Genomic DNA, 9,736 nt, shown 5'->3' on the forward strand with positions numbered 1-9,736 from the left:
AGGTCAACTCAATGTACATATACGGTGTACTGTATATAAATATATATATATATATATAAACTCATAAAATTTTGGGGGGAAATTTGTGTTTGCTCGATTATTTCTTGTTGTTACAATGCTAATGGTCATTGTATTTTACATAGTTGGAAAGCCTGTTTATTTACCTTCACAATGATGTCCAACTTGTAAGGATCATGCATTTGTGGGATGAGCAGCACAGCTGATTATGTGGGTAGCGACCAAGTGAAATTTGCCAAAATGCTCTGCCAATGGTAAACAGTGTATTCTCCTGTTGGTGTTGACTCTTGTTTTGAGTTGTTTGGTGGATTGGATGGTTGAACTCTCTATCAGTAACAAGGAACAAACAAGACATATTGGCTATTTTACACTTTATTCATTTAATACACCGTCAGGAGACTCAGTAGCGTTGGAAGATCCATATGCAGCCACAACAGCCTGGCACCTCCTCCTCATGCTGGTCACCGAGTGGGACATCATTGTGAAGGTAAATAAACAGGCTTTCCAACGATGTAAAATACAATGCCAATTAGCATTGTAACAACAGAGAAATAATCCACCAAACACAAGTTTCCAAACTTTTTTATATATATACTGTAGAGAGAGAGAGAGAGAGAGAGAGAGAGAGAGAGAGAGAGAGAGAGAGAGAGAGAGAGAGAGAGAGAGAGAGAGAGAGAGAGAGAGAGAGAGAGAGAGAGAGAGAGAGAGAGAGAGAGAGAGAGAACTTATTTAACTTATTTAAGCTCACTATTTTCGCATATTACAACATGGATACTAGTGAAGGGATAGTAAATATTACATAACATGCAAATATAAATATAATTGCCAAAAGAAGTTGTACAGATCTTCTTTTTTTCAGACCAAATACTAATATATTAATAATAAAATCCAAGTTTATCAATAGTAGCCGAATTTTTTTTCCTTTCAAAATGATCTGCATAATTTCTTCAATAGCTTCTCATCAAAACTGAATTTAATTTATAATAAATCAATATTTAACACAATATACTTTATTTTCAATTATTCTTATTTACTTATTTAGATATTCAAAAAAAAATTTCAGTTACTATAATGTTGTTTTTAAGCAAAACGTCAGCTAATCTATTGTCTGCCACCCCTTCACACTCATACACACAAACACATAAAGTCAGTGTATAACTCCTATAATAAGAAATGTTATATTAATCATGTGTCTCACCAGGTTTCAAGTGTTGGAGGTCCAGGGTTTTCACTGTGACCTGCTGCTGAAAGTGAAGGCGGAGTCCCAGCAGGAGCTCAGCAACAATGCATGATAATTAGCCTTCTGTTGTGATCTGGTTTCTGTCTCGGGCTCTCTGGACTGTGACCTCTGACCACGTCCCACAGCCAGACAACAATCCCTCTCCGCTGGAGGCCAAACAGCCCGTCAATCAGCCTCCTATTAATACGGCCCGTCCCCTGTTGAGATCAGCAGCCAGTGAATGCTCCAAATCAGATTGCAGGGGAGAGGGGAGAGGGGGGAGGCCGAGAGGTGGAGAGGTGGAGGGGAGGACGAGAGCTGGTGGTCAGAGAGATGAAACAAACACTGGGATGATTAACAGGACTTTAAAAATGAGAACACAAAGAGACTGTGAGAGTGAGGAAAGTATAGAACATGACATGTGTAGGTACAGAGAGGTGGTACTGCAGTTAGTCATGGGTCAAATAGCTGAACATGAATAGCATTTGGCCAGACTGGTGGAATGTAACTAAGAACATTTACACAAGTACTGTACTTAAGTACAATTTGGCCATACTTGTACTTCACTTGAGTACAGTATTTCCATTTTATGCTACTTTACACTTCTACTCCACTACATTTATTTGATAAATCAACAAATAAATGATGATACAATATAACAGATAACGCTATCCAGCAGTATATAAAGTAATTAAAATGAGCTACACCTTCACCAGCTGCAACATTCAAATGATGAACACATTCATGCATGACTAATCCAGCAATATAATACATAAATGCTTCTAAAATCGACCATTCTGCATGAGTACTTTTACTTTTGGTACTCTAAGTATATTTTGATGCTGATATTTTTATACTTTTGCTTGAGTAAGATTTCGAATGCAGGATTTTTACTTGCAACAGAGCATTTTTAAGGTAGTATTGCTACTTTTACTCAAAGATCTGAGTACTGAGTACTAAGTCTATTTTATATGGCACTTTTCACATCTTAACTGCCTCATGATGCAGGGTTAAACTAAGTCAAAACCATTCAAAACTGCCATATAAAGTGGGCAAATATCACAATTTTGTTTTATACAAGATAAAGGAATAGAATGGTTCAGCATATTTGGAAATAGAGAATTAATATAGATGAGTAGATGTCTCTGAGAGGTAAACAGCTAACGTTATAGCCAGCAGCCGGTTGGCTTAGCTTAGCATAAAGACTGGAAACAGGAGGAAACAGCTGGCCTGGCTCTGTCCAGTCTACAGAATCCCAAACTCCAGCATTTATAAAGCTCACTCAGTCACACATTATATCTTGTTTGCTTGATAAGTACAAAAACCAAGGTGTAAGAGTGATAGTTCACTGTAGAAGCAGAAAGTACCACTCAATTATCATTTCTACACTTTAATTCAGTAGTGGAGAAAGTATTCAGATCTAATACCACATTGTAAATATTCTCTGTTACAAGTAGAAGTCCTGCATTGAAAATGTTATTTTAGTAAAAGTATGTGTACTTAAAGTAGCCTACTATATTAAAAGTACCCAATACAACAACATGTCTCCTGTGACTGTTCTGTCTAGCAGCCTATAGTATTAGGCTATTAGATTAGATTATTATTACTCATGCATTAATGTAAAAGCAGGATTTGCTATTGTAATTGTTTGAGGTGGAGCTCATTTTGAACTATTAACTGCTGTTTATTTTCATCATTAATCGATTGATTGTTCTATTTGTACAAATTCTGAAAATAGTGAGAAATGCTGTCACAAGTTCTCAGAACCCAAAGTGACACCTTCACAATGTTTGTTTTGTCCAACCAACAGTACAAACCTCAAAATGACTTTAAAAAAAAACATTAAAATTGTTAAAATAGGGAAATCAGCAAATTCTGACTTTTGTGAAGCTGGAACCATTAAAATGTTTTTACATGAAAAATGACTAAACGATTATCAAAAAAGTTGGTAATTAATTTCCTGCCAATTAATTAATTGACTAATCATTTGTGTGTTTTAATGAGACTGTTTGTAACTTCTTACACGTATAAATCATTTTGGGTTGGTGTCTCATGCACGCTTGCGTGTGGCTACGCTGTTCAGACTCAGACTCCAACACAAACTACTGTGAAGCACCAAAACCTCTTGGTTGTATCTAGTGAAGCCCGTCTGTTAAACAGTGTTGGCCGCGGTCGGAGGACGCAGGGGAGACCGTAGCTTTGGTCTCCAGGACCGGAGTCTCTGCTGTACTCTGCTCCTCTGCCTGCTTGCCTTCACTCACACCTAGCTCCACCTCTACATGTGCATGCTCGTTCATGTCTATTTAGAGCGAGCACAAGCGCGAGCAACAGGACGCTGACTTTCGTTGACTTACCGGCCACAGGTGAAGCTGTTGACAAGACATTTCTGATTCTTACAAATAGTCCCTTTAAATGCAAAAATCGTATTTGTTAAGTAATCAACGTTACTAACTCAAGTTGTCAAATAAATGTAGTTGATTAAAAAGTACAATATTTCCTTCTGAAATGTAGTTAAGTATGAGTAGAAAGAGGCATGAGAAGAAAATACTCAAGTAAAGTACAAGTACTTCAAAAACAGTACTTGAGTAAATGTACTTCGTTCCATTCTAGCATTGCTTTAGTTTGTGGAACAACAAACCAGATATCTCATCATTAACAGGCCATTGAGTGAAGAAGAAGTGCTGCCAGGCTAGCTGTTTCCAGGCTCAACTACTCACTAAGATAGCATGAAGGAGAGCTGTTCTATTCAACAAGCCAACCCAGTGTTGAACAACACCTGGATCATGTTGTGTGCAGTGGATTAGATGCTCAGTGGACCTACTGAACTCTGGGAGCTAACTATGCTAATGACAGCTAAGCTAAAGTGCAAACAAAAAAAAACCCAACTTCAGTCAAACATTCAATTTTCGAGTCATGACAAATCCCACGCTATCCAACGATTCCCGGACAAGTCTCGCGAGAGTTTCCAGAGCAGATGCTGGAAAGGAGAGGTGTACCTGGAACATGTGCTACTGTAAAGAGACAGCAGGGGGAGGCAGAGTGTCAGTGAGACACCAGGACAGACATCACCTGGAGGCTTCTGCTCCAGCAGTCTAGTGATGATTCTCCATTAACACGGCCGGAGAAACAGAAAGAGGCCTTGTTGCAGTTCTTTAGTTAGACAAGGTCCAAACTCTGTCCATGTGACTGCAGAAGTAGGGGCGAGATTTGGGTAAAAAGGTCAACTTTATACATGAACTTATTGTACTGTGTTGTTCAAATTCAGTCTCACATCTTAACCTGCAGCCTAAGACATCATTATATATCATTGAAGTCATTTTAAACAAGAATTTTTATGGTGGATATATTTTCAGGGACCACCAAGCTCCCAAAAAAAATGTTTCCCCCAAAAAATAATAATTCATGTTCAGAGAGGGTTATGGTATGCATCTGCTCTCATGGAGGTCAATGACCACCTCCAGGTTTTACTCTTCTTTTCCTTATCCTACTATCAAACTGTGATTCTCTCCTTGACATATGTTGTTCTGCTGCCCCCTCAGGTGGTGGATGACATCCTGATGGAGTACACGGTACAGCGTCTCCAAACAGGGGGCATCATTGTTAAAGGTCCCATATTGTGCTCATTTTCAGGATCATATTTGTATTTTGTGTTTCTACTAGAACATGTTTACATGCTGTAATGTTAAAAAAAACAACGTTATTTTCCTCATACTGTCAGCCTGAATATACCTGTATTTACCCTCTGTCTGAAACACATTTCAACGGAATTGCGTTGCTAGGCAACAGCTTGGGTCCATGTTTACTTCCTGTCAGCTGATGTCATTAACATCCACTGCAACAGGAAATAAACTGGGACACATTTAGAATGTTTACGTTTAAAACCATGAAATGGTCTAAATATTGTATATTTGTGACATCACAAATGGACAGAAATCCTAACGGCTTGTTTCAAAATCGCAATTTTCTGTGTGTTTCTCCGTATATTGAGCGTTTTGATAGTTTAACAGTATTTATAAAGCACTTAAACCTGTTTTATAATATAAATGGGAATCTAATTTGGGAATCAAATTTTTTACAATATGGGACCTTTAAAGGGAAATGACCTTCCTTAATCACTTGCATGTCATTAATACAAAAAAGACTTGAGCTGAATGTCCACTCTGCTCCATTCTCTCAGCGATCTATTGTTTTAATAGTCATGGTCACATTAACCTGCTGAGAGTTTACTGCTGGGCCCAGGTTGACCCCCATGTCCTGCCCTCTGCTGCCCACAAGTTCCCATCAAAACAAGAGGAGGATTATTTTGGATTGATTTTTTTTATAGAATTGTGTATATAATATAGGAATAAATAATAATGAATAAAGATGAATGTCTCACTCCTACATGAATTCATAAAGTGCCAAGGGACTACATGCTATGAACAGGTACAGCTTGCACATCTTATGCAACTCATATGGAGGATGGTTCTGGCTGGTTTGATTAAAAAAATGTCAAACTAGGCAAATTATTATTATAACAAATTATCTCACTATATGAGCAGCAAAAACACATTCAAGATTATATTCTATATAATTATTGCAGGGACATTACAGCAGAACACCAAAAACACATTTTATAACAAACAAGTGTTCTAAGGATGCAGTCGCATCTGTAGATTCAGAGTAAGATATGGACCTGATCTCAGGCTGATTGATCAAACTTTAGATCACAGAGGTGAGATGTGGTTGCTATGGTTCGTCTCCAGGTGCATCATTTCTATAAGCTCATCATTTAAACATAAAAACAGGTCCTCAAATGGTCAAGAAAAGTTGTTTCTCAAGTTTCACTTGACAATTTCTTCGACATTATCGTTTCAACTGAGGACTTCTTACATCCTGACGAGAACCAAAGACTCCCAGAGACGGACGAAAGCCACAAAATTAACTTCTATCATGGAAAATATGAAAGTGTACAGAGTTTTCTATGTATTTTACCATCAGCACAAAGTTGACTATGCTAACAGGCTCTGCCATGAACAGGCCCACACACCTGTAGAGCCGAGCAATATGGGAATATAGGCTGAATAATTTAGTTAAACAACCTAATCAACAAAGGTTGCAGGACAAAACTAATGAAATTCCATTTAATTTAACATTAAAGCCCATATTTTCTGATGACAAATTAATATGATGATTAAATATGGGCTAGAGTTAATTGAAAAACTCAGAAGAAAAGAGATGAAAAGTAGAGGCAGATTTTATGGAGCTCATCTCAACTTTCATGTGTTGTTGCGCTGGTTTCCACTCAGGCTGTGATATGAACTGACAGATTTTGCTGCTTCTGTATGTGTCAGTTTTATAGTCCTACTTTCATACAGAATTTACATTTAGCCCAAAACGGTTTTATATGGAAACCAAAAAGCTTTATTGGCAAGACCGTATTTTACAGATATGCACCTGGCTGATTTCATGCTAGGCTACTTATTTCTGCATATTTCCTCCAACTAGAACTATGTTTAGACTTCAGACATCACCTTGCCTTGTGGGAAGTCGTGACAGGAATTTTTCACTACTTTCTGACATTTTATAGACCTAATGAACCTTTGATTTATCGATAATGCAATTAAGCTTTAATTGCAACCCTTATAAAAACTTTTAAAAAATCACTATTTTCAGCACTTTCGGTAAAAAACCCAAAACAAAACAAAACACCGACCTTCTAATCTTCTAATCAAACCAGGGACCAACCAGCACCCAAAGAGACGGCACAGTCATGGGTCTGATTCATATCATGAGATGGAGCAGAAGATGAACCCATATCGTGGATGGAAGAGATTTGCCAGTCTGGAGAGGAACTAAAACGTCCAACGGGGTGGGTGGATCGCTGAGGTGTCATCTGGGACACAATTAGCATCATTTATTAGTAGTAAGTTGTCAGGGCAATCATGACTAATATGTTCTGCTGCTGTACTCAAGAACATCATCTAGGAAAACAACCAATCCGAGCCGAGCTGGAGCCTTGCCGTCTCTGAGCAGCTGTCAATCACTCGCGATCTCCGATCGAATGGTCAAACTAGGCAGCCCTGATCAAATATGAATCAATATTATGTTACTGTAATGCCTATTTCTCACATTAAATGTTTTCAGAATCATCTTGTAGTGTACTGTTTAGCTGTAAAAGGAGAAAGTTTGTGACCATGCAGCCATGTTGAGATCAGTTGAGGAAATACCAAGCACCGCCCACCAGCCAAAGAAAACTTTCTCATTTTACAGCTGAACAGAACACTAAAGATGTTTCTGACAACATCTGAGGAGAGAAATAGACATTACAGTAACAGAATATTGATTCATATTTGATCAGCGCTGCCTAGTTTGACCGTTTGATTGGAGTTTGCAAATGACTGACAGCTGCCTCCGTTGAATGAACAGCCAATAGGAATGCTCTCTCCCTGAGATGACCTGTGATTGGCCTGTGCTAAATGTTCTAAAGCCTGAAAACAGAGCCATGAGGAGGAGCAGAAGTCTAGTTTTCTCTTAGAACACTTGAATTACAATATGCTGAAAGGCTATTATAGTATTTTTTCCCAGCGATGCCAAAAATATTCCACCTACTGCTGCTTTAACACCTGGTATAACATGTTGAAAAAAACTAAAAAACATCAATAAAAATGAACACATTCATTTTTACATTGACACATCTAACCCAAAGCCTTTTACTGGACAACTACAAAAACATTTCTGTCATCTGAAAGTATACACAATAAAAACTCTGTCAGTTCAACAATCTCTTTCAAATACGTTCCTGCACCTGAACTGAAGGTAACAAGATCTTCCTCACACAAACACCTCTCCTTCCTCCTCATCATTCCCATTGTCATAACCAAATCTCTCCAATCAAGGTCTTTTTTTGTTGCAGCTGCCTCCCAGACGGGACAAAAACAATCCATCAAAGGCCTATTGTGAACAGAAGGGAGAATGCTTATCCCTGGATGGCTTCTCTTTCAGAAAACGAGCCAGGACTTTGACAAGTACAAAGTACTTGACTTGCTGTTGACATGATGACTTGAGTCATGAAGCGTTCAGAGAGAAGGAGCGAGGCGGGCTGGCATGACGAGGATGCAGGTTGTTGAATACAAAAACAACAGAATAAAGGAAGATGTGACTCAGTGATACAGGCTGGCCAATAAGTGTGTGTGTGTGTGTGTGTGTGTGTGTGTGTGTGTGTAAAAGTTATTTTTTCCCAGAATAATTGATAACTAAACCAAAATTCTCCTCTGGGTGACTAATAAGGGCTTTGAATAATGATTATTTTTGTTGTTTAGTAATAATAATAATTGTTTAGTCTATAATGCATTGTAAAAATGTAGGGAAAAAAAATCCATTACAATTTCCTGAAGCCCAAGGTGGCATCTCCACATTTAAGAGTAGGCTAAAGACTTTGCTCTTTGATAATGCTTATAGTTAGGGCTGTCTTTGACCAGCCCCTAGTTAAGCTGCTATAGGCCTAGACGATTCCTATGACACACTGAGCTCCTTTCTCCTTCTGTATATATTCATGTCCCATTCATTGTTACTAACTTCATTTCTTCCCCGGAGTCCTTGCGCTTTCTTGTCTCGCAGGTAACCATGGAGCGGGGTTACACCTGGATTGGGGTTACACCTGGATCGGGGTTACACCTGGAGCGGAGTTTCACCTGGAGCGGGGTTTCACCTGGAGCGGGGTTTCACCTGGAGCGGGTTTTCACCTGGAGCGGGTTTACACCTGGAGCGGGGTTACACCTGGATCTGGATGTCACCTGGATGGTGGTTGCATCTGCTGCCGCGTCTGCTGCCTGCTTGACACCAACTGCTACCATCATTAATTAATTCCGTCTGTACGAGGGACTACCAAGGCTAACGAGGGACTACCAAGGCTAACGAGGGACTACCAAGGCTAACGAGGGACTACCAAGGCTAAGTGACAAAGTGGCAGCCTGGAGAATGAGACTTGTCGGTCACTGCCAAAGACATCAAGAACTCCCAGCAAGCATGCTGGTGCTGTGGGATCCAACGCTCGGTGGATCTTGTTTGGTCTCTAAACTATGGTGTACGGTGTAAGACCTGCTCTTTATATAAAGCGTCTCGAGATAACTTCTGTTATGATTTGATGCTATATAAAACTAAAATGAATTGAATTGAATTGAATTGAATCTTGAACTTACCAACAGACCAAAACCCTAAAATACTCCACTTAAAGGGTCAGTGTGTAGGATGTGGCATCGAGCGGTTGCAGATTGCAGCCAACTGAAACTTCTCCCATGTGCCAAGTGTGTCGGAGAACTACGGTGGCCGATGCAAAAACGTGAATGTCCCTCTCTAGAGCCGGTGTTTGGTTTGTCCGTACTGGGCTACTGTAGAAACATGGTGACTCCATGAAGAGGACCCGCTCCCTACTGTATGAAGATATAAACGGCTCATTCTAAGGTAACAAAAACACAACTATTCTTATTTTCTGGTGATTATACACTAAAGAAAACACAA

At 39.2% G+C, this 9,736-nt stretch overlaps 1 long non-coding RNA gene across 1 annotated transcript; it reads right to left on the minus strand.

The window, feature by feature from the left end:
- Positions 1-386: 386 nt before the first annotated feature.
- Positions 387-5,307, minus strand: LOC141754299 (uncharacterized). The gene is made up of 4 exons (XR_012590591.1): positions 4,014-5,307; positions 3,592-3,643; positions 1,217-1,555; positions 387-612 (listed from the first exon to the last, which is right to left on the minus strand). It is a non-coding gene; the product is annotated as an uncharacterized LOC141754299 (long non-coding RNA).
- Between the last annotated feature and the right edge of the window lie 4,429 nt (positions 5,308-9,736).

Source organism: Sebastes fasciatus, chromosome 17 (assembly GCF_043250625.1).
Source record: "Sebastes fasciatus isolate fSebFas1 chromosome 17, fSebFas1.pri, whole genome shotgun sequence".
Classification (NCBI taxonomy): Eukaryota; Metazoa; Chordata; class Actinopteri; order Perciformes; family Sebastidae; genus Sebastes; species Sebastes fasciatus.